General features: G+C 40.7%; 1 protein-coding gene across 1 annotated transcript in view; it reads left to right on the top strand.

Annotated features, from left to right (window-relative positions):
- The window catches only part of LOC132837100 (histone H4), a 1,051,674-nt gene that overhangs the window by 278,409 nt on the left and 747,762 nt on the right, over window positions 1-25,503 (top strand). The window lies entirely within an intron of this gene.

Raw genomic sequence — 25,503 nt, 5'->3', positions numbered from 1 at the left:
AAATTTTAGGTATCAATATAGATTAGATTACTTACAGTGTGGAAACAAGCCCTTCGGCCCAACAAGTCCACACCGACCCGCCGAAGTGCAACCCACCCATACCTCTACATGTACCGCTTATCTAACACTACGGGCAATTTAGCATGGCCAATTCACCTGACCCGCACATCTATAGACTGTGGGACGAAACCAGAGCACCCGGAGGAAACCCACGCAGACTCGTGGAGAACGTGCAAATTCCACAGTCAGTCGCCTGAGGCGACTCGATGCATCATGTACTTCATTTGACTTTGCTTCACCTCAACTCAATTCACATTTGATAGTATCTCTAACATTATAAATTTAGCTTGACACAAACGCTGCCCCGATTTGAGTCAATTGAGCAACTGTGCTCTCAGTGTAGATCTTGCCGCTTTGTCTTCTCCGAAGAAAACTTCACATCACATACTTCTCAAATGTGGTCTTGAGGGCTCACTCCCGAACAATCCTTTGTTCTGGTAACTTTCATCTCAAAGTGTGCTCATTCTTCGAGAAATTTGTTGGAATTCAGCCAATGAATTGACCAATCTCTGATCACAAAGTCCAATTCCAGCCAATGATGTTTTACTGCAAAATAAATCGTAAATGATGACGAAGTGTCAAAAACAGCCACATAATACCCTTTAGAGACAATCGTGGCGACAGTCTGTCTAGAGCCAAACAAAAAAATATTCCTTATGTGGTCAATACAGGAAGCCTCAGGTAACACATTACAGGACAGGTCACAACATACGCTGCCTATAGTTGCCATCAGGATCAAAGTTCAAATGGAGCGGGCCTCAACTCATGGCAGTTTAGATGATGAGAAGTGATCTCATTGAAACACACTCGGGCTCAGCAAGGTCAATGTTGAGCAGATATTTCTCCCTCACAGGATAATTTAGGACTATATGGCACATTCTCAAAATAAAGGGGCACCAGTTATTGACTAAGATGAGGAGAAATTTATTCTGTCAGAGGGTGAAGAGTCTTTGCCACAGAGAGCTATGAAGCAGATTCTTTAAGTATATTTAAGGCGACCATTGATAGTTTCTTTTCATCAGGGAATCAAAGGGTATGGGGAAAGGGCAGGAAATTGGACACAAGAAATATTGGATCAGTCATGATCTTATTAAATTATGGGGTACTCTCGATTGTGCGAATGGTATAATCCTGATCCTAATTCTTATGGTTTTAGTGACACAAATGTTAACTCTGCTTTTAAATCTCTACAGACTCTGCCAGACTAGTTGAATATCTACAGCGCTTATTTCTGTCCCAACCTGTTTAGCTATTGCTGATGAAAACAATCCCTTCACACCCAGGATCACTCGAGTGAACATTCTCTGAATTGCCTTCAAAGAAATTGTAAATTAGGGGAGCAAAATTGCTCACAGTGCTGCATATGCGGTCTCCCCAGCACTGTGGACAGTTGCAGTAAGCCTTCCATGCTGTTATACTCCAACCCCCTTGAAATAATGGCAAAGGCGCTATTAGCCTTCCTGATAAAATCATTACAATACAGATACATGTTTTGGTGTAAGTGCTTGGCAATGCATTTAGTTCCAATCCACAGTCAGAACTAAAACTGTCCTATTGATAAATGGGCTAAGATTCAAAGTTCCAAACTCACTGCATTGGCTGCTTTTCATTATGATTAGTCAAAACGTAACGCACAGCAGTTCAGAAAATATTACTTGTATTTGCCTGTCCTGTTTTCCTATATTTGGTCTTTGAACACAACCATGTGTTGGGACCACAACAAACTGCATTTCAAAGACAACATTAGTCATCTGCTCTAAGCAACATCAGGGCACAAAACTATGCACCAGGGAGTATTGGCAGCCAATGGAATAATGCACCTTTATTCTTTTGAAACTTACATTTGCAAATGAAGGAACTGAAGTAATAGTGACAGTGACATCCGAGAAGCAAGAATGTCCCATCGAGCCATCTGCTATTAAAAGAATACAAAATCATGTCAGTCTCGGAGGGGATCCAAGCCTCTGGCGTTAATACCAGAGTTTGCCTGATGCACAGAATGAGAGTGAATTCTTTTGCCAAAAGCAGCTTTGAAAAATACTCAATGTTCTGAATAATGTTAGTTGCACCCCTCTCTCCCGCGCCAGTCTCACTAGCAGCAGTGTGACAGGACTCCACTTGCACAAGCAACACCGTTGAACTGACAGGAAACTGACTGTGCACATTGTGTAACGGTTGGGCAACGGAAGGCAAATGGAGACCAACCTTAAGGAATTGTTTGTGGTATTTTTAATCTGTCAACTTTCCACCTATGGTGGACAAGGGAGAATCGTGGCTGTAAGAGCTGCTCTTCTTGAAGTTTTTTTTCCACTGATGAAGCTGATTTCCTTGGAGCAGTAATTAGCGTATTTAAGGTTTTACTTTATTGTTTGAACTTTACAAAAATGAGAAAAAAAGTGTATATTTTAAAGAGGAAGAAGCAGACAGAGCAGGAGTCATAGTCTCGGGAGAGACCACGTGGGAAGTCGAGGAATGGCTCTAGAGATCAACAACAAAAGTGTCAAACGACCAAGTAGTTAACTTTCACAGCTGACAGACTGTGAATTTACAACCTTCTCTGCAAATAAACTCCGGTTCAAAAAAATACAAACACATAGTGAAATTTCACAGCTGCCTTACAGAGACTTCACTATCAGAACTACTCACAGCTGGGAGATTCAGAATTTCCCAATCTGAGCGAAATGCTTGTATTGAAGTTGATATATATTAAAAATCCTAATGTTTGTCTTTGTTGTAAATCTATAGCAGTAAGTGCGCTGAATGCATTTTTTATATATTTTATTGAGATCTGTCTCTTGATTACCTTTTTAAAGTATAAAATATAAGTATTTAAGTTATCCTCGAGAAGTGGACTTGGTATTTCCCGAGTCGGTAGGTGAGGTTCAAACATAGCCTTTGAATGATGTGCTCTATTGGATTAACATGGATTGGTTGCAGTGGCAGGTTGAGGTAATGAGGACTTTATAGGAGCTGGCAATGTGATGGATGGCACATTCAAGAAGGTAGAAAAAACACAGGTGCAGTTAGATAGTGAGATTATCTCTCGGAAAGCTAGGAGAGGGAGGCAGGTAGTGAAGGAGTCGAATATGTGGCATTGGAAGAGGACAGCAGGCCAGACAGCATCCGAGCAGCAGGAGACTCGAACATTCGTGATGAAGGGTTTTGTTCAAAATGGCGACTGTCCTGCACCTTGGATGCTGCCTGACCCGTTCTGCTTTTCCATCGCCATACATTTCGACGCTGATCTCCAGCATTTGCAGTCCTCCCTTCCTCCTCGAGAGTGCGGGAGTCTCCTGAGGCTATCACCATTTAAAATAAGTATGTTGTTATTGTAAAAGTAAGGGGTGGTGGAGTCTCCAGACAATGTGGCACTGATAACTACGTTTCTGTTATCCAGACTGTCTCTACTGTACCAAGGGGCACTTCAGAATCCAAGCGATTAAGTGTGACAGGGGACTCTCTCGTCAGAGGCTTGTGGCAGATGCTTCTGTGGCTGCCAGCGAGACATCAGAACGGTGTGTGGCCTCCCCACTCTCAGGGTCAAGATATCTCGGTGAGAGTGAAAAATATTCGCAAAGGCAAGAAGCAGGTACTTTAACAGGTTGGAGCCAATGGTATAGGAAAATAAAAAGACGAGGTCATGAAGTCATAACGAAGCAAATAAGAAAGAATTAAAAAGTAGATCCGCCGCATTATTAATATCTGGATTACTTCTGGTGCCCGTGCTGCTGAGAGTAGAAATAGGAGGATAGAACAGTTGAATGTATGGCTGAAAAGCTGGTGCAGGAAACATGAATGCACATGTTTGTAACATAGGAAGTTCTTCTGGAATAGAGGAAACCTGTAGAATGAGAATGGTTACATCGAAAAGGAAGGGGATTAATGCATTTGCAGGGAAGTTTGCTTGAAGCACTCATAGTCAGAGCAGGTTCGGGTTTCGGAATGGGGTGAGGGCAGTGTTGGTGCTGGGAACCAGAAGGCCTGTTGTGAAAAGAGATCTGTCTGAGTCTGTTGCAGTTGAGAAAAGAAGCAAGAAAAACAATTAAAGCAGGCAGGAGCAATTCAAAGAATGAAGAAGGGTTAATTAATTAGACTGCATGAATGTCAATGCATGTGGCATAACAATTAGGGTAAATGAACTCAGGACATGGTTGGGAGGATGGGAATGGGACACCATGGCTATTACAAAACCGAGCTCAGGGATGAACAGAACTAATAACAGTTCAATATCCCAGGCTGCAGATGCTATGTGAAGGATAGAAAGTGGGAGGAGCAAGAGAAGAGTGGGAGAGTTTTTTTTAGTCAGAGTAATCAATACGACTGTTTTTAGGGATGGTATTTCTCAGAGAATATCCAGTGGAACTGAGAAATAAGAACAGGATGATCAGCATATTGGGACTGCACAATCGACCTCACAATAGCCAGATGAAGGGTTAGCACTGCTGCCTCACAGCGCCTGAGACCTGGGTTCAGTTCCCGACTCAGGCGACAAACTGTGTGAAGTTTGCACGTTCTCCCCGTGTCTGCGTGGGTTTCCTCTGGGTGCTCCGGTTTCCTCCCACAGTCCAAAGATGTGCGGATCAGGTGAATTGGCCATGCTAAATTGCCCGTAGTGTTAGGTAAGGGGTAAATGTAGGGGTATGGGTAGGTTGTGCTTCGGCGGGTCGGTGTGGACTTGTTGGGCCGAAGGGCCTGTTTTCACACTGTAAGTAATCTAATCTAATCTAATCTAATAATCTGACATTGCACAGTGAGATCTCAGTTATCTGTAAACATAATATGTTGAATGTGGGTGTATATTTGAGTCTGAACTTTCACCTTCAGTAATGTGAGTGAGGGATATATCACGTACCTGTCTGATGCGCAGTAAATTAATTGTGGGATTTAAAATCAGAGAAACCTTGAGTACAGGAAAAGGCACTTTGGCTCATTGATTTTGATGAACGCTGACTCAACCATCTAACTCGTGACTGTGATCTTGCCATTAGGCAGGATATATTCCCTAGTTATGGAGTCTAGAATCAATGGCCAGTTTCAGGCTAAGGTAAAACATTTAGGACTGAGATAATGAAATAATTCTAACACAGCAGATATTACACTTGTGAAATTCACTCCAAAAAAGGATGTGGAGGCCGAGTCAGTACATAGATACAGGTCTTTAGATTTTAAATGCATCCTAAGTTACGCGGACGTAGGCAAAACTGACATAGATGATCATTCATGATCATATTGATTAGTGGACAGGTCAAAGGGCCGAATGGTCTATTCCTACTCCTAGTTTCTGTTCAACATGGCAACAATAGACTTGGTTTTATTCTAAAGCTCTCAATCGCATCTTTGTTGCTTTGGATTCAGAAATTAACAAGATTCTTTAATAAGGGGGTCTTTTAAATAGTGCCTGTCAGTTCCTGGTAGGGCCTGGCAGGTTTGAGCTGTAGATTTTAGAGATTTTAAAAACAGTGAAGTCAAATGAAGTTAGAAAGTTAGTCAAGAATACCGTGAATGGGTGAGAGTTTTCTCAGCTCCTACCTTATATCCTATAGCATTTTGTCTTACTGAGTGAATTGCCCATGATACTGTGCTCCATGTTTTTTCCCCTGTTTTCTCATGCGATTTGTGCAAGGCAAGTGAAGTCAGGAATTGTTACCCATCCTAAATTCCGCTTTGAACGGATACCACAGCCAAGGCAAAAATCACCAACTTTGGTTCGTCTCTGCAGTTAAATGTCAGGTGGACCAAATGAAAATAATGAACATTAGAAAAACTGATATTGGATGATAGTTTCAAGGCCATCATTGTCTTCAGCAATTGTTATCCGGCTTTATCAATTGAATTGAAATATCATCAACTGCCATAAGGTTATCAGTACCTGTGGTCCCACAGAATTAGGCTAGCTATTTGCATGATGAGTACAGTCACATTTCTACTCGCCATCATCTACCTCTCGAGTTGTGAGTTTGCTGGCACGCAATTGATTTGATTTGAGCTCTTTGCGAATTTGTTGATGATTTGTGTATGTCTGTGTGATTGTAATTATTAATCTGCCAATCCATCACAGTCAGAGGATGTGGATACAATTCTGTCAGCATTACTCATTGTTACCATATGTGTTTCTGCTTTATTAACTTTGAATCTCAAAGAGAAAATAACTGATTTCTTCTTTAAATGTCAACCTGCAACCTGGTAGGTGAGTTCGAATTTTATTCTGATCTGATAGCCTTTTGTGCTCTGAATGAAAATGGGATACATTTCTGGAAAATGAATGGATGAGGTCCACTTTTTTTTCTGGATTGCACATGGTTCCCTTTTCTGTTAATGTTTTTGAAGTGAGATTCATTATGTGTCTGTATAAAAGTGGTATTATTGGTATGTTCAGTGCATTACAGGAAGCACAGTGAATCAATGCTTGCCACTGCGGATTAACAGCATCAGTGACCAAGGTTCAATTCTAGTATTCAGCAATATTTTATGTGGCGTTCAAACATTCACCCCATGGGTAGTTCTAGACTCAGATTAAACCTCTCAGTATCTGCTTCTTTCTTTGAGTGGATATAGCTTCTGCATCATAAATTTTCTAATGCATTCTCCACTCATCAGTCTGTGATACCTTAAGTAATTGAGTGTTACATTTGGAAATATCTGATGTTTCTATTGAAAATTAATTCAAGGACGTTATTTCGGTGGAATGGAGTAATAAAAAAGGGATGATCACCTTGTTTGGAATGCACAACAGACCCCTAATAATCAGTGGGAAATTGAGAAACAAAATTGTAAAGATATCTCAGTTATTTATCAGAATAATCGAAGGGTTATAGTGGGAGAGGTAGGCCTTCTAAATATAGGTTAGGTCTACCATAGTGTTAGGGGCTTGGTAATATGTTAAATGCATACAAGAACATTTTCTGATTCAGTAGGTGCACATACTTGCTAGAGAAGGTGCAAAACATGGCCTGATCTTGGGAAGCATGGCAGGGCAAGGGGCTGAGACGTCAGTTGTTAGCAATTTGCGCCCAGTTGCATAATTATATTAGTTTCAAAATAATGAAAGAAAAGTATAGAACTATCCAAAAAGCAAAGCTCTAAATTAGATGAAGACCAATTTTGACAATATTAGGTATGGAATTTTAAAAGTTGACTGGGAGCGGACGATCTAAAGTGAAGGAATGGATGGAAAGTTAGAATATTTCAAAAGAGATAGAGAGTCCAGAGACAATATGTTCCTGTTGCAGTGAAAGGCAAGGTTGGTAGGTGTGGGGAATGCTGGATGACGAGAGAAATTGAGGTTATCGTCAAGAAAGAAGAAAGAAACATCTGTCAGGTATAGATATCTGGGTTCAAATGACTCCTCAGAAGAGTATCGAGGCAGTAGGAGTATGCTGAAGAGGGAAATAAGGATACCAAGAGGTGACATGAGATATCTTTAGCAAATTGAGTTAAGAGAATCGAATGAGAATCTATGACGTCTTCAAGGACAAAGAGTAACAAAACAGAGAACAGAATTCCTTAAAGATCAGCAAGGTTGCCGAGGTGTGGAACTGCAGGAGATACCAAACCAAATTTTTTCCATCAGTGATTGCAGTGAAGAATATGGAAGATAAACAACATGGGGAAATAAATAACAACATTTTTAAAAATGTGATTACCACAGAGGAGGTGGTGCTGGAAGTTTTATAAAATATAAATTTGATGAAATCTCCAGATCTGATTAGGTATAAGCTAGAAATTTGTGGGAAGTGAGAGAAGTCATTTCCGGACTCCCTGCTGAGAAAATTGTATCATTGATAATCAGCGATGAAGTGACAGAAGATTCGAGTTTGGCTGTCATGATGCCACTATTTAAGAAAGTTGGTAAGGAAAAGCCAGGGAACAATAGACCACTGCGCCTGACACCTGTGGTGGACAAATTTTTGGACGAGATCCTGAGGGATGGGATTGATTCAAGAATGTCAAAATGGCTTTGCACATAGGAAATCATGTCTCACGAACTTTATTGATATTTTTGAAGAAGTAACGAAGAGGAATGATGAGAGCAGAGCGGTGACGTGATCTGTATGGACTTCAGTAAGGTGTTCAAACGTTTCGTCATGAACAACTTGTTCGCAAGTCTAGATCACATGGAATAGAACATAGAACAATACAGTGCAGTACAGGCCTTTCGGTCTTCGATGTTGCGTCGACCCATAAACTATTCTCAGATTGTCCCCCTACACTATCCCATTATCATCCATGTGCACATCCAAGGATTGTATAAATTTCCATAATGTGGCTCAGTTAACTACATAAGCAGGTAAGGTATTCCACACACTTACCACTTTCTGAGCAAAGAACCTGTCTCTGACATCTGCCTTAAATCTACTGTCCCTCATATTGTAGTTATGCCCCCTCGTACAAGCTGCCATCATCATTCTAGGAAAAAGACTTTCACTGTCTACCCTATCTAATTCTCTGATCATCTTGTATGTCTCTATCAAATCCCCTCTTAGCCTTCTTATTTGCAATGAGAACAGACCAACGACTCTCAGCTTTTCCTCATAAAACGTTCCCTCCAGACCAGGCAACATCCTCGTGAATCTTCTCTGCACCTTTTCCAATGCTTCCATACCTTTCCCGAAATATGGCGACCAGAATTGTACACAATATTCCAAATGTGGATGCACTAGCGTTTTGCATTTTTGCAGCATAATATTGCAGCTCTGGATCTAAATCCTTCTACAAATTGTGGGTGGCAACTTTCAGTTATCTATGTACATGGACTCCAGGGTCCCTCTGCACATCCACACTACCAAGAATCTTTCCATTGACCCAGCCTTCCTGTTATTCTTCCCAAAGTGCATCACCTCACATTTAGCTGCATTGAACTCCATTCGCTTTCTCTCGGCACAATCCTGCAGTTTATCAAAGTCCACCTGCAATGCGTTAATTCTTCCAAACTATCCACTACTCAACCGACTTTCATGTCATCTGCAAATTTACTAATCCTATGCCGGCATCTAAGTCATTTATAAAAATGACAAACAGTAGTGGTCCCAAAGCAGATCGTTGTGCCACACCACTAGTAGGTGGACTCCAGGCTGAATATTTTCCATCAACAGCCACTCACTTCTTTCTTTCAGAAAGCCAGTTTCTAATCCAAACTGCTAAATTACCCTCAATCCCATACTTCTGCATTTCCTCCAACAGCCTATCATGTGAAACACTATCAAAGGCTTTACTGAAGTCCATGTATACCACGTCAACTGTCCTACCTTTATCTACATGCTAGGTCACCTTCTCAAAAAACCTCAATGAGGTTTGTGAGACATGACCTGCCCTTGACGAAACCATGTTGACTATTGGAAATCAAATTGTTGCTTGAGATGATTATGAATCTCATCTCTTATAATTCTTTTCAAAACATTTCCTGCAATATAAGTAAGGCTCACTGGTCTATAATTAACTGGGTAATCTCTCCTACTCTTCTTGAACAAGGGCAAATATTTGCAATCCTCCAGTCCTCTGGACCCTGTCACTTGGGAGGCAACACAACGACCGTGAGTCTCAACAAACCTTCTACCTCACCCTTTAACTATTGAGTCTCCAATGACTAACACTCTCCTCCTTTCCCTCCTTCCCTTCTGTACAACAGGGACAGACTTTGTGCCAGAGACCAGGGCCCCATTGCATGCCCCTGATAAATGGTCACCCTCAACAGTATCCAAAACGGTATGCATGTTTTTCAGCAGAACGACTACAAGGGCTCCTTCCAGTGACCGTTTTCTCCCCCTTCGAACAGTCACCCAGCTTTCTTCACGCCTAGGAGTAGCTACTTCTCTGTAACTCTTATTTATCATAGCTCTGCCTCCCAAATGATCCTAAGTTTATCCAGCTCCCGCTCCAGTTCCCTAATACAGGGAGAAGTAGCCATTTCGAAATACTGGCTGGTAGGGAAAGTATGGGAATCAGTTCAAATACAACTTACAGATTTGATCATTGAGATTTCTCTGATTGATCATTTCTCTGATTTGAAAATTTTGGAAATTGATATTTTCACACAATTACAAAAACATGTAATTGGGAAAGAAAATGGAAGCTTAGCCGTCATTTAGCATAGTTACAGTGCACTCCAGAGCCTCCGACCCTCGATGTTGCACTGTGTAATTAATCTGAATCCCATCTAACCTACACCGTTTCCATATTATCCATATGTATGTCCAACGCCCATTTAATTGCCCTTAACCTTGGTGAGTCAATCATTGTTCTAGGCAGGCCATTCCACGCTGCTACTATCGAGTACTAAAACTCCCCTTGACATCTGTCGTAAATCTATCACCACTCAATTTAAAGCTATGTCTCTCGTGTTAGCCTTCACCAACCCAAAAAAGGTTTTCACTATCCTACTTATCTAACACTCTGATTACTATTTCGTCTCAAATAAGTCATCTCTCATCTTTCTTCTCTCATCTTTCTTCTCTCCAAGGAAACCAATCTCAGTTCCCTCAGCCTTTCCTCATAAGACTTTCCTTCCACATCAAGCAACATCATAATATATCTACTCTGAACACATTACAAAGCTTCTGCATCTTTCATATGATGTGGTGACCAGAACTATACCAGAACCAGACCAGTAAATTTTAACTGTATACTCACATTACCCGACAGGCTCTGCTGCTCCTTGTGACCTGTCCGACTGCCCCCGGAACTGAACAACGCCCGATCCGAAAGCTCCCTGGTAACCTCGTGACCTTCCCGACTGCCTCAATGAACTGACTCTCGAGGCATGGAGACTAGATGACAAACTGAATCCTGCTCCACATGTAGAGCAGATGAACGGTCACTCCCCAGTATGAACTCGTTGGTATATTAGCAGTTTGAAGGAATGAGTGAATCCCTGCCCACAGTCAGAGCAGGAGAATTTTCTCTCCTCAGTGTACACTCGCAGGTGTCTCAGCAGGTGGGATTTCTGAGTTAATCCCTTGCCCAGTGTGATTGCAGCTCAGTCGGGGATCTGAATCCATACCCAGAATGCTCACATTTCCACGATTTCTCTTTGTGAATCCGTTTATGTTTCGAGAGGTCACATAATCGGCTGAAAGCTCGTGCACAGATATAACACATACAAAAGTTCCCACCACTGTCAATGGTTCTTTCTCCTTCCATGTTCAAAACCCAAAGAGATTCAGCTCACATTGAATTGGGCCAATCAATGAAATCCTGATATAATGTTAGGTTGCACTTTCCCGACAGTGAATCTTCCTTCTAATATCCTGTGGAATTCATTCGGAACAGAAATAAGGGAAATGACAGTCTCCCCATCAAAAAAAAACAAAGTAATCTATCTCACCAATATCTCCCCACATGGTTTAATGAAAAATATATGAACATACAATTATATGAACTACAACCCCTCATGCCTGCTTTACCATTTAATAAGATCATGATCGATCTGTTTACATACTGAATTCCCAGCTACACCCACTAACCTTTCATTCCCTTGCCAAACAAGAACCTATCCACTTCCACCTTAAATATGTTCAATGACCCAGTATCCACCACGTTCTGAGTCACAGAGAGCCAAAGTCACATCAATCATCAAAACAAAAATCCATGACCTAAAGCAAACAACCATCATTTTTAAAATAGTGATCCTCCATGTTGGATTTACACACAAGAGGAAACGTCATGCCCACAGTCATCTTATCAAAACCAATTCAGGATATTAGAACAAAAAAGTATGAAGAAAAAAGAGAAGGAAAGCACAGGAACAAGCCCTTGAAACCTGTGCTGATCACCATGCCCTTACTAAATTAAAGACAAACGTTCTGCCTTTATTCTCTCGAATCCCACTATTCCCTCCCTATCCATGTAACCCCCAAATGCCTCTTAAATTTAACCAACATGCCTGCTTCCACCAACTCTTCTGACAGTGCATTACAGGCTCTTAAAATTCTCTGCGTGAAAAACCTCCCTCGTGCATCTTCCTTAAATGATCCCCCGCCGTCTTGAACATATGGCCCCTTGTAATTGTTACTTCAACCCTGGGATAAATGTCTCCATTATCTACTCTATTATTCATTATTCTGTAGACGTCTATCAGGTGTCGTCCCAGCTGTCGTCTTTCCAGAAAACAATCCTAGTTCTAAACTTTCATCATAGCCAATGCCATCAAGACGAGGCAACATCGTGGTAAACTTCCTCTGCACTCTCTCTCCAAAACGTCCATGTCCTTCTGGTTGGTGGCGAAACCTGCGCACAATACTGCAAATGCGGTCCAACAAACACTTTATAGAGCTGCAACATGGTTTGCCAACTCTTGTACTCCAAACCCCAGCCGATGAAGGCAACCATGCCCTATGCCTTCTTCAGCCCCTTGGACACTTTTGGGGAACTGTGGACCTGCACGCCTCTATGTTGATGTTCCTAGGGATTTCTGCCATTTACAGTATAATTTACCACTGAAGTTGATTCTCCAAAATGCATCACTTCGCATTTATCTGGATTAAGCTCCATCTACCATTTCTGTGCCCAAATTGCCAATGTATCCATATCCTGTTGTATCTTTTCAAAATCGTTGGCACTATCAGCCACTCCACCAATCTTCGTGTTACCTTCAAACTTACTAATCGAATATACGGATTATTATGCACATTAGTCAAGTCTTACCTCACTTTTCCACATTCATATCCACGAGCCCAGCCTGTCCAAAGACTCTCATAAGACAACTTACTCATTCCAGATATTTGTCTGGTAAACTTCGACTGACTAACTCTAATGAATTTCCATCCTTCCTTAAAGACGTTCACAGTACAGAACTGGAAGTTCTGGAGGTCTAAGAGAATGTAAAGTTGATAAATCTCTGGGATCTGATCTAAAATAACCCGAAATTCTGCATGGGGTAGATGAGGAAATTGTGGGCTCCTTGCAGAAATTTATGCACCATCTATAGTTACATGTGTCTGATGACTGGAAGGTGTATATGGTGTCCCTTTGTTTTAAAAGGATTCAAAGGAGAAACCAAGGAACTACAGGCCTGTGAGTCTGACGTTGGTTGTGGGTAAGTTGTGGGAGATGGTTGAAAATGATACGATTTACGAACATTTAGAGAAACAAAGTGAGTAAGGGCAACTATCTTGGTTTCGTGTGGGGAAATGATGTCCCACAAACTTGAGTACGCTTTTTTTTTGAAGAAAGTTACCTAAAAGATAACCCAAAGCAGTAGATATTGTTTACTTGTACTATAGTAAAGCCTCTGTCAAGAGTCCACATGGTCGACTAATTAGTAAAGTTAGGTCACATGGGATTCAAAGTGAGCTTGCCAATTGGTGAATAATTGGCTTAACTCCAGGAGACAGTGATTCGTGGTAGAAGGTTGCTTTTCGGACAGGAGGACTATCAGCAGTGTCCAAAAGGGATTGATTCCAGGTCCTCTTTTGTTTGTCATTTCGATAAACAATTTGGATTAGAATATAGAAAGTATGGTGAGTACGCTTGCACACGACAACAACATTGCTGGCGTAGAAGCCACTGAAGAAGGCTTTCTAAGATTACACAGGGAAGTTGATCGAATGGGTCAATATAGCAGATGGTGCTCAATTTGGGTAAATGTGACAGATTGTATTTTGGTACAACAGAGAGGGTCAGGACTTAGACAATTCAGTCGGGTCTTGGGTGATGTTGTAGGGCAGATGGATCTCGGCGTTCAGGTAGTAATTCTGAAAACTTTGCACCTTATATAGAGAGGGTAGTAAAGGAGGCATTTCGTACCTTGCCTTCATTGCTCAGTCCTTCGACTGCAGAAGTTGGAAAGTCACATTAAGTTTGCACAGGGCAACGATGAGGCCTCTTCTTGAGTATTGCACCAAGTTCTGGTCAGCCTGTTATGGTAAGAATATTTTTCAGCTAGCGAAGATTCAGAAGAGTTTTACCAAAATGTTGCTGTTTATAGAAGCTTTGAGTTATAAAGAAAGTCTGGACAGGTGGGATATTTTTCGTTGCAGCTTAGGATGTTGAGAGGTGTCATAATAGAAGTGTATCAAATTCTAAGGGTATAAATAGGGTTGTTAGTCGTGTCCATGACTTTGGATGTGGCACTACAAGACGAGGGTGCATATTTTTAAGGTGAGAGGAGAGATAATTTAAAACCTCATTGGGACTTTTTAAAAAATGGATATGGGCACAATTACAACATTTAAAAACACGAAGGTAAGTACATGAATAGGAAAACTTTGCGTGGATATGGGCAAGGGGCTGGTAGTTGGGTTTAGTTAAGATTGGGATTATGCTCAGCATGGGCAGGTTGGACTGTGTCTGGGTCTGTTTCTGTGCTCTACGACATGTATGGAGACCAACATGTACACAGTTTTGAAAATATGCTCTCACCAATGCTTGTATAACTTAATCATGATTTCCTTTCTTTTCTGTTCAATTCCTCTCGTGAGAGATGATCAGCCTTCTTTCCTTGGCCTTCTTCATTACTTCCTTTAACTAAATACTATTGTTTTGTGGATCAGATCACACTCACAAGAACAGCAAAATACTTCTACCGCTTCGAAGTTTGCAATTGTCCTCCTGATTGCATTTCCTATTTTTTTTCTGGAGGGAACAACTTCTGAATTTCCTAAATTACAATCCACCTGAAAATTTCATTCACACAATTCACACAAACTGAATGCCAACAAATTAAGTCTTCTTAACAACAATATTTCCTTCCCAACTTTGTACTATCTCAAAGTGTAAGCACCAGGAGTTCATTCCCTTCAACTAAATCATTGATACAAACTGTAAGAAGTTGTGGGCTCAGCAGAACCCTATGGTTCCCCAACCGTCACATTCTGACAATCTAAAATAGCCCCATAAATGAATACTTTCTGCTTCCTGCCAGCCATTCAGGCTGGTTTACTACCATAAAACCAATAGCCCCTATTTTGAACATGGTACCTTGCGAAATGCCTTCCTGAAATCCAAGTGCAATATATCATCGGACTACCTTTATTCAAAGCTCATTACTTCTCAAAGATTTCAGCTTTACTGGTTAAACACAATGAAGCAGCTGTTCACTTTCATTGAATGTTCAAATAAAAATTGGCATAATTTTATCATGAAAGGCAAGAGATTTGGAGATTTGGAAAATCTGTTTTTTTTTTACTCAGAATCTGAATGCACAGACGAGGAGATTTTCAGCAGGTACAAAGGGAGCAAAGCAATGTAGGCCCCAGTGGATAATAGAAAGCGCAAGGGGGAACTTACTAAAGAAATGAGGAGAGCAAAGAAAGGCACAAGAAAACACTGTCAGGTAAAATCACACAGAATCCCAAGATATTCTACAGGGATATCAAGGCGAAGAAAAGAATCAGGCAAAGAGCCAGCCATTAGTGATAAAGGGGTCGATCTCTGCGTGGAGCCCGCGTGTTAAATCATACTTCATATCTGCCTTTACTTAGGAGAACTAGAATCATAGAATCATACAGAACAGAAAAGACCCTTCAGCCCCTCTAGTCTGTATCACCAAAATCTTCTGCTGCCTATATGAGCGTCAACTTCCCCACGAGGCCCATAGCCTTGAGATTTGTGACACATCAAGTGCTCCTCGATGTAGGTTTTAATAGTCCCGCCTGAACTACTTCCCCATAAAGTACAACGCAGTCCTTCTGATTGAAAACAGTTTGCCTCTTCTTCCCTGTCGACCATTCGACTTTCAGTTTATAATTATACTGACTTGTCATTGACGCTTCAAATAAGGGAAACAGCTGTTTTCTATCCCCCCCTTTCCAATCCCTCCATAATCGTACACCCCTTTATCAGATTCCCCCTCAACCTCTCTGTTCCAAAGATTTCCACTAGAGCTTATCAAGCATATTTTCATTACTGGAATGATCTTACCTGTACAACATCCTGCTGAAAACCCTTCACACACTCTCCAGTGCGATCAAGTACTTCCTATTATGTGGTGACCACAATTGCACACAGTACTCCAGTTATGACCAAACCAAAGTTATATATGTCTCTGACATGATATCCCTGCTCTTGCAATCTATGCAATGACTGATAAAGGCATAAAATGTTCCATATGTTAATCATCCTACAAACGTGTCCTGCCAACTTCAGGATTTCATGGATAAACATTTCAAGATCCTTCTGTTCTTTTGAGCTTCCTAGTGTATTGCCATTCATTGAGCACTTTATTCTTCGAACATTCATCACCTGATGAAATGAGGATAGCCTCAGGAGACTCCTGCATTATCTAGGAGAAAGGGACGACTACAGATGCTGGAAATCCAGAGCAGATCAGGCAGCATCCGAGGCGCAGGGCTGTCGGCGTTTTGAACAAAAGCCCATCATCAGAAATGTTTGACTCTCCTGCTCCTCTGATATTGCTTGACCTGCTGTTCTCTTCTAGCGCCATACTTTACGACTCCTGAATTACCTGTCTCCCTCTCCAACATTTCCCAGAGATAATCCATGTACCTAACAGCATCTGTGTATTTTTTTTTACTTTCCTGAAACTACCAACCATGTGTGTGTGTCTGTGTTATATATAGCTGAGTCTGTGAAATCTGATACTCGCAGCAGTGAGCAGTTTCGATATTGACGTTTCTGTATGGTCAGCTGTGAAATTTCACTGTGTGCTTGTTTTTATTATTTGGAACCAGCTCCAATTTGCAGAGAAGCTTGTAATTTCACAGTCTGTCAGTTATGGAAGTTGATTGTTTGGTCTTTTTGATTTCTTTGTTTGTTCTACTCGAGAGCCGTTCCTTGACCTCCCAAGTGGTCTCTCCAAAACTATGTCTCTTGCTCTCTCTGTTTGCTCCTGTATAAAATATCATTTTAAAACAAAACTTATATAGTTCAAACACAGAACAAGGTATGAAAAACACTAATTACTGCTCCAAGCAATCGAGGAAATCAGCTTCAGCACTGAAAAAAAAACCTTTAAGAGAATCAGCTCTTACTGCCACGATTCTCTCTTGTCCAGCATTGTTGGAAAGTTCACCAGCCAAAAAATGCCACAAACAATTCGTTGGAGTTGGTCTGCCTTTTTGCCTTCCGTGGCCCAAAACACTTACACAATGTGCACAGTTAGTCCCCCTTTCACTTCAACGGTATTGCTTGTGTAAGTGTAGTCCTGTCACACTGTTGCTGAAGAAACTGGCGCGGAAAAGTGAGGTTCAACTAACACTATTCAGAACATTGAATATTTTTCAAAGCTGCTTATCGCAAAAATAATTCTCTCTCATTGTGTGCATCAGGCAAACACTGAAAATAACATCAGAGGCTTCGAACCCTTCCGAGACTCGTGTGGTTTTATATTATTTTAATCGCAGATGACTCATTGTGACATTCACCTTGCCCGAATGTCACTGTCGCTATTACTTCAGTCCCTCCATTTGTAGGTATGAGATTCGAAAGAATAAATGCACATTATTCCATCGGCCTTCCAATAAGTCCCTTGGGCATGGTTTTATGCCATGATGTTGTTTACATCAGATGACTAACGTTGCCTTTGAAATACATTTATTAGTGGTCCCAGCAAATGGTTGCGTTTAGAGACAAAATCCAGGAAAACAGGAGAGGCAAACACAAATAATATTTTGTGAATTATATGGACAGTATATTTTGATTAACCATAAAGAAAAAAAAGCCATTGAAATGAATTTTGGAGCTTCAATCTTCTTCCATTAATCAATAGGACGGTTTTAGTTCAAACTGTAGGTTGGAACCAAATTTATCGCCAATAACTCACTCCCAAACATGTATCGCTCTTGTAATGATTTCATCAGGAAGGTAATTGGAGTATTTCGGTGGGGGGGGGGGGGGGGGGGGGGTTGGAGTATAAAAACAGGGAGGGCTGACTGCAATTGCACCAGTTGCTGGGGAGACCACATCTACAGCACTGTGAACAATTTTGCTCCCCTTAGTTATGGAAATATACCATTTCCTTGAAGGCGATTCAGAGAAGATTTACTCGAATATTCCCTGGTATGAAGGGAGTTTCTCATCAGCAATGCCTAAACAGATTGGGACAGAAATAAGTGTTGAAGATACTCAACAGGTTTGGCAGTGTCTGTAGGAAAAAAAAGTGGACTTAACATTTGAGTCGCTATAATCATAAAAATTACGATCTCTTGTAGACCATTCGCTCCATCGAGAGTCCTCCAGCATTCAATAGGATCATGAATGATTTGATATTTCCTGCTTCCATTTTCCTACCCTTTCCCTATAAACAATGAAAGGCTGACCAAAAGAAATTATCAATATTAGCCTTAAGTGTACTTAAAGACTCTGCTCCATTGATCTCTGTGTCAAAGACTTTTATTTTGAGACTCTGTCATCTGGTCCTAGGCACACCCGCGAGGGAGAAACATCCGCTCAGCATTGACCCTATCAAGCCTGAATAAGTTTCAATGAGATGATTGTACATTCTTCTGAACTCCAGTGAGTTGAGTCCCGCTGTATTTAAACTCTGATCTTGGTCAAAACTGTAGCCAGGATATGTTGTGACCTGTCTTGTAATCTGTTACATGAGGTTTCCTTTGTTAACCACATAAGGAATATTTTAAGACCATAAGACCATAAGACATAGGAGTGGAAGTAAGGCTATTCGGCCCATCGAGTCCACTCCGCCATTCAATCATGGCAGATGGGCATTTCAACTCCATTTACCCGCATTCTCCCCGTAGCCCTTAATTCCTCGATACATCAAGATCTTTGCCTTGAAGACATTTAGCGTCCTGGCCTCCACTGCACTTGTGGCAATGAATTCCACAGGCCCACCACTCGCTGGCTGAAGAAATGCCTCCGCATTTCTGTTCTGAATTGATCCCCTCTAATTTTAAGGCTGTGTCACCGGATCCTAGTCTCCTCACCTAACGGAAAAAATTTCTCGTGTCCACCCTTTCCAAGCCATGTATTATCTTGTAAGTTTCTATTACGTCTCCCCTTAATCTTCTAAACTCCAATGAATACAATCCCAAGATCCTCAGCTGTTCCTCGTATGTTAGACCAACCATTCCAGGAATCTCCGCTGGACACGTTCCAGTGCCAGTGTGTCCTTCCTGAGGTGTGGGGACCAAAACTGGACACAGTACTCCAAATGGGGCCTAGATAGAAGTCCAAATGGTTGGTCTAGATAGAATATCTCCACTATTATCTCTAATGGAGTATTACTTGGCTGTTTTTGACACTGTGAATATTTGCAATTTGTTTAGCTGTAAAACATCTTTGGGTGTAATCATACATTTTGATCAGGAATCAGTCAATTCATTGGCTAAGTGCCAAGAATTTTCTGGAAGAATGAGCGTACTTTGAGTTAAAAGTTACCAGAACATAGGATTGTTCGGGAGTGAGCTCTCAAGAGCAAAATTTGTGAAGTATGTGACGTGGAGTTATCTTGAGAGAATTCAACGAGGCAAGGTCTACACTGAGAGTACAGTTGGTCACTTCACTCAAATCAGGGAATCATGTGTTTCAAGCTAAATCTAGAAAGTTAGAGATACAGTTGAATGTGAATTACGTTCAGGTGAAGTAAAGTCAAATGAAGTGAATTAAAGATAAATTTACATGAGCTGAAATAAGAAATATATGTTGCATCGAGTGTATGTTTACTATTGATACCGAAAGACTTAAATATTGAAAGGTTTATTTGATGAAATTCTGAATCGATTGACTCTTTCACACAAAGAAGGAACACGTGGGAGCAGGGTGAAGCTCTCTTTTGGGTAAAACTCTTCCTAGCCCGTGGAAATAATCTCAAAAGCATCTGAAATCAATAACAATTCAGAATGGACACAATCCATCAAGGAATGAAGAGACCAATAGGGAAACAGATTCTCTAACCAGAATCCCTACAGTGCAGATAGAGAGTATATTAGCGATCAAGTCTGCACTGATGCCCCAAACGCCATTCCACACCTCCTGTCATGGCTTACCCCCCAAGCATGCATATCCCTGGACACAATGTGACAATATTAACGCGACCATCCCACTGAACCTGCCTGTCAGATTCCAATCAGATCTCACTGTTACAGTTGAAATTATGAAGAGAACAACATCACCTTCCAAAGGAAGCAAAAAGCCAAATAGATTGGAAAATCGGAAATGACTATGATAAGACACTTACATTCACAAGACTCTGTGAATAGATATTAGAAACTCTGGAAAAGCCTAGCGTTTTAGAGAATTTTCTAGTGCATTGTGGCATGACTATGTTTTCTCCCTTGGGAAGAATAGAAGTATGACAATCATTGCACAGACAATTAATCATTGAACCTGAGTGTACAATAGTCACAGGAATCAACTATATGGATCTGTTGACAGTGTTTATCAATTTTTGGCCAAGTCGTTCTTTCCAGTACATATTTTTGTTTTGTTAATGATGTGAAATCTTGTAGTGCAGGTCTTTTGGTTAAATCAGAATTCAAGGGTTTCTATTTAAATCTTTACAGGATCACTAGGGGGATTGCAAAAATAGCCCTAAGTTCCTGTCTGACTCAACTTTTCGACAACACTTTGATTTTGTTGTTGATTTCTGTAAGTTGCCTAAGCACCATAATGTATGAAATCATGATCTCAGGATTGAGAGAGAGAGAGTAACTTGCTTCAAGCTTGTCTCCTGACACATATTTGTGTTCTACCCTCTCGTGAAGATGCTAATCACTCCGTAAATTTACAAACCAACAACTCAGGCAGGAGGTTCAGAGGGGATGTGAAGAAAATCATTTTCACCAAGAGGATGATGGGGAATCTGGAGTTTGTTGACTGTATGAATCGGAGCATCTGAAACCCACATCACGTTGCAGAAGGATTTAGATGTGCACTTGCGTTGCCAAGGCTATAGGCCAAGTGCTGGTTATGTGCAATTGAAATACTCGGCTTGTTTTTGATGGGTGCAGAATTTATGGGTTGAAGGACCTCATAATGTACTGTAAGTCTCTGTACTCTGTAAGTGACGTTAATAATTACCATGAAACCATTTACTTTCAAAGTAAGTAATGGGATCCGAAGTGCACAATCATTCTCTAAATCCTAAACTCGACGTAAACAATGATATTGCAGACAATGATGTGTTTGCATGTTAGTCCACAAAACATCAAAGCAATATTAGGCAATTCAGCCCATTGAGTCTGCTCCATAATTCGATTGTAGCTGATATGTTTCTCCTGCCTTCTCTCTGTAACATTTGATCCGTTTAATTAAGAACCTGTCTATCTCTGACTTAAATACATTCAATGACTTGGCCTCCGCAGCCCTCTGCAGCAATGAGTTCCACAGATTCACCTCACTCTGGCTGAAAAAAATCATTCCCCTCATCTCAGTTCTAAAGGGCTGCCACTGATTGTACCCCTGGGTCCAATTCTACCAACAAGCACAGCACGTTCTTCTGTGATGAATTTTCATCACCCACTGTACTTGTTCCTCCAGGTCAAGAGATTGGCTTCATACATTTGTGAAGATTTAAATGAAAGGGATATTGAGTGATAATAAAACCAGAGTCCAGTTTGTCAAGTTAATAGCTCCAGTATTTAAATCTAATAATAAATACGGTCAAGTTTGAGAGCTGGATACGTGCATTTGCTTGTCAGTCTATTATTTTTTTTCTCATATCTTAGACATGACCTGGGTTGCGTTCAGTTTCAAACCTGCTACATTTGCCGTTTTAACATTTTTGTGCAAAAATGCCCAGAGGGTGAGTTATAGAGTATTATAGACCCAGGTAATTATAGACCAAAGCCTTACTTCAGTTGTTGGCAAATGTTGGAAAAGGTTATAGGAGATATGATTTATAACCATCTAGAAAATAATAATTTTATTAGGGATAGTGAGTAAGGTGAAGGGAATGTCGTGCCTCACAAACCTCATTGAGTTCTTTGAGAAGGTGACCAAACAGGTAGATGAGAGTAAACCGGTTGATGTGGAATATTTGGATTTCAGCAAGGCGTTCTATTAGGTTCCCCACAATAGGCTATTGTACAAAATGCGGATGAATGGAATTGTGGGAGATATAGCAGTTTGGATCAGTAATTGGTTTGCTGAAATAAGACGGAGGTGGTGGTTGATGGGAAATGTACATCATGGAGTCCAGTTATCATTGGTGTACCACAAGGGTCCACTGCTGTTCGTCATTCTTATAAACGACCTGGAAGAGGGTGTAGGAGGGTGGGTTAGTAAATTTGCAGACGACACTAAGGTCAGTGGAGTTGTGGATAGTGACAAAGGATGTTGTCGGTTACAGAGAGATGTAGATAAGTTGCAGAGCTGGGCTGAGAGGTGGCAACTGGAGTTTAAAGCAGACAAGTGTAATGTGATTCACTTTGGTCAGAGTAACCGGAATGCAAAGTAGTGGGTTAATGGTAAGATTCTTGGTAGTGTAGATGAGCAGAGAGATCTCGGTGTCCAGGTACACAGATCCTTGAAAGTTGCCACTCAGGTTGACAAGGTTGTTAAGAAGGCATACAGTGTTTTAGCTTTTATTAATAGAGGGATCGAGTTCCGGAAACATGGGGTTATGCTACGGCTGTACAAAATTCTGGTGCAGCCGCATTTGAGGTATTGTGTATAGTTCTGGTCACCACATTATAAGAGGGATGTGGAAGCTTTGGAAAGGGTGCAGAGAAGATTTACTAGGATTTTGCCTGGTATGGAGGGAATGTCTTACGAGGAAACGCTGAGGGACTTGAGGCTTTTTCATTAGAGAGAAGAAGGTTGAGAGGTGACTTAATAGAGACGTATAAGATAACCAGAGGGTTAGATAGGATGAACAGGGAGAGCATTTTTCCAAGTATGGTGACAGTGAGCACGAGGGTGCATAACATTAAATTGAGGGGTGATAGATATAGGACAGATATCAGGGATAGTTTCTTTACTCAGAGAGTAGTAACGATATGGAATGCTTTGCCTGCAATGGTAGTAGATTCGCCAACTTTAAGTGCATTAAAGTCGTCATTGGACAAGCATATGGACGTACATGGAATAGTGTAGGTTAGATGGGCTTCAGATTGGTATGACAGGTCGGCACAACATCGTGGGCCGAAGGGCTAGTACCATGCTGTAATGTTCTATGATCTATATAAATTGTGTACTCTTTATTGGCTTTCATTCAAACTTATAAACACGTGGAGGTATTAATTTATTGCTGAATGTTGCACAATTTGTAAAGAAGTAAAAAAAGCTTTGTAAATTGTATTGATTATTTCTAACTTTCGATTTAAAGCAGACCATTTAAAAATAAATCTGTAATAAATACTATGAAGACAGAATGATTGCATTTGAACCGTAGAAATAATCTGAGACTGCATGCAAAGGATGCTGGAGTGATCATCTTTGTGGAATGAGACTGGGAGGGGAATAGTGGTGATCAACAGAACAAAATCAATTTTCGCTTCTATAGACTATTTAGAAACAGTTGCATATACGCATTTGTTTTGAACTCTTCTTAAAAGTTCTGTTTATCTCAGTTTCTAATTTCCAACATCTATCCATCTCTCGTTCTCTTGTTTATTTTGCAACCTTGGAGAGGCATCTAATGAAAATGGCATAATGCTAGATCAAGCGTCAAATAACCTTCCTTCAGTTGGACAGACACGAGCTGATGGGATTTCCACTTTTTGAAGAAATCCATCTTGACAGGATGTTGATGGGGGCTACTCAATGCCACAGCTGTTCAAAGGGAAATATAGAGAGCTGCAGAATTTCCGTTTGGGGAGCCATGATTACAAACTGAACGTAGAAGGTAGAATTAAGCAAGCTTTTTTCACTCTGGAAGAGGTTAGGATTTGGAATGTTCTCCTTTTAATTAAGTATAATATCCACTTGTGGCTTTCAACAGTTAACAGTTGATGAGAAGAATAATAAAACGGAAGAATCAACAATTGGCGTTGGGAATGGACAAACTGATTTCCTGTGAGAGACAACTGAAGGATCTTGTTGAAGGACTATCATTTTTACTTTAATTGTTCTACAGTCCAATAAGGGAGTTCATCATTTCCACTGCCTTCAAATTATTTGCACTGTTGATTGTTCCACCTGGTTCATTAATGCCGTTCAGCAAAGTAAACCTATTGTCCTTATCTGTTCTAACAGACAAAAGGCCGCAAGATGCAAGAGCTGAATGGGGTCTTTCAACCCATCACTTCTGCTCCGCCTTTTTCTCATGGCTGGAATGTTTCTCAACTCTATTTTCCTGTCTTCTCTCTGAACTATTTGATCCCCTCACCAATCAAGAAACTCTCTCTCTCTCTTTTAAAGACACTCAATATCTTGACCTCCGCGGCTCTCTGCAGCAAAAACATTCCACACTGTCCCGTCCACCAGCCAAAGAAATTCCTGCTTACCTCCATTCTACAAGGTTTACCCTTTGACACAGAAAGTGTTGGAGAAAGTCAGCAGATCTCCCAACATCTGTGTGCTATGCTGCTTGTCATCCCAAGCCTGGATATTGTCGAGATTTCTTTGCATTTGAATAGTATCTAAGCAGTGGTGAATGGTGCTGAACATTATGCAATCACCCCAATTCTGACCATATGCTGGAAGGAAGGGCTAAGGATTAATGCAGTGAACTGAATGCATGGGTCAAACCTGCAACATGAATATTCTATCTGGTGATCTGATCATTGAATTGAAAGGTAAAAGGGAGCTACTTTATTCAATTGCAATGTTATCAAGTTAAAATGTTATTTAAATAATGTCGATATGGACGAGATATAACAAAATATTTTCAGTTTTTAATTAACATGTGGTAAACCAGAAATAATCTTCGAATACTTTTGAGCTCCTTTAGACAACTGGGGTTCTATTTTCAGTACACCACATTTCTGGCCATCATCACTAAAATAAAAAAAACTTCAGTAGACATTGAACATTAAGAAGGAGCTGGGAGAATGTGATTTTCCAGTGACATTTTGCATTGGACATGACTGCTTAACCGCAGTTCAACAAGACAGCTGACCACCACTCACTCAAGAGGAAATAGGGATGTGCAATAATTGCTGACCATGTGTAAATGAAAAAAAAATCTAGACATCTTAGAGAAATGGATAAACACACTCTAACATGTGAAATGTACACTCAGCTTTACTTCCCAATGTGTGTTCCTGAATTTTATAATAGCATATTATACAGCATTTAAAACTTGACAAATTACAATGTTGTAAACTAAGTACCGTCCTTTGAATAGGATTCAGATACATCTATAGACATTGAACGCGCCATTTTCATTTTCAGTCTTCATTTATGATCTTAGACCATATAACAGGAGAGGAGAAAGTGAGGACTGCAGATGCTGGAGATTAGAGCTGCAAATGTGTTGCTGGAAAAGCACAGCAGGTCAGGCAGCATCCAAGAAGCAGGAGAATCGACGTTTCGGGCATGAGCCCTTCTTCAGGAATCCTGGACAACACATTTTCAGCATATAACAGGAGAGCAGAAATTAGAACATATAGTCCATCGAGTCTGCTCTGGCATTCGATCATGGCT

Source organism: Hemiscyllium ocellatum, chromosome 49 (genome assembly GCF_020745735.1).
Source record: "Hemiscyllium ocellatum isolate sHemOce1 chromosome 49, sHemOce1.pat.X.cur, whole genome shotgun sequence".
Classification (NCBI taxonomy): Eukaryota; Metazoa; Chordata; class Chondrichthyes; order Orectolobiformes; family Hemiscylliidae; genus Hemiscyllium; species Hemiscyllium ocellatum.
Note: the sequence above shows the minus strand (reverse complement) of the source record. Positions and strands in the feature narration are given on the sequence as shown.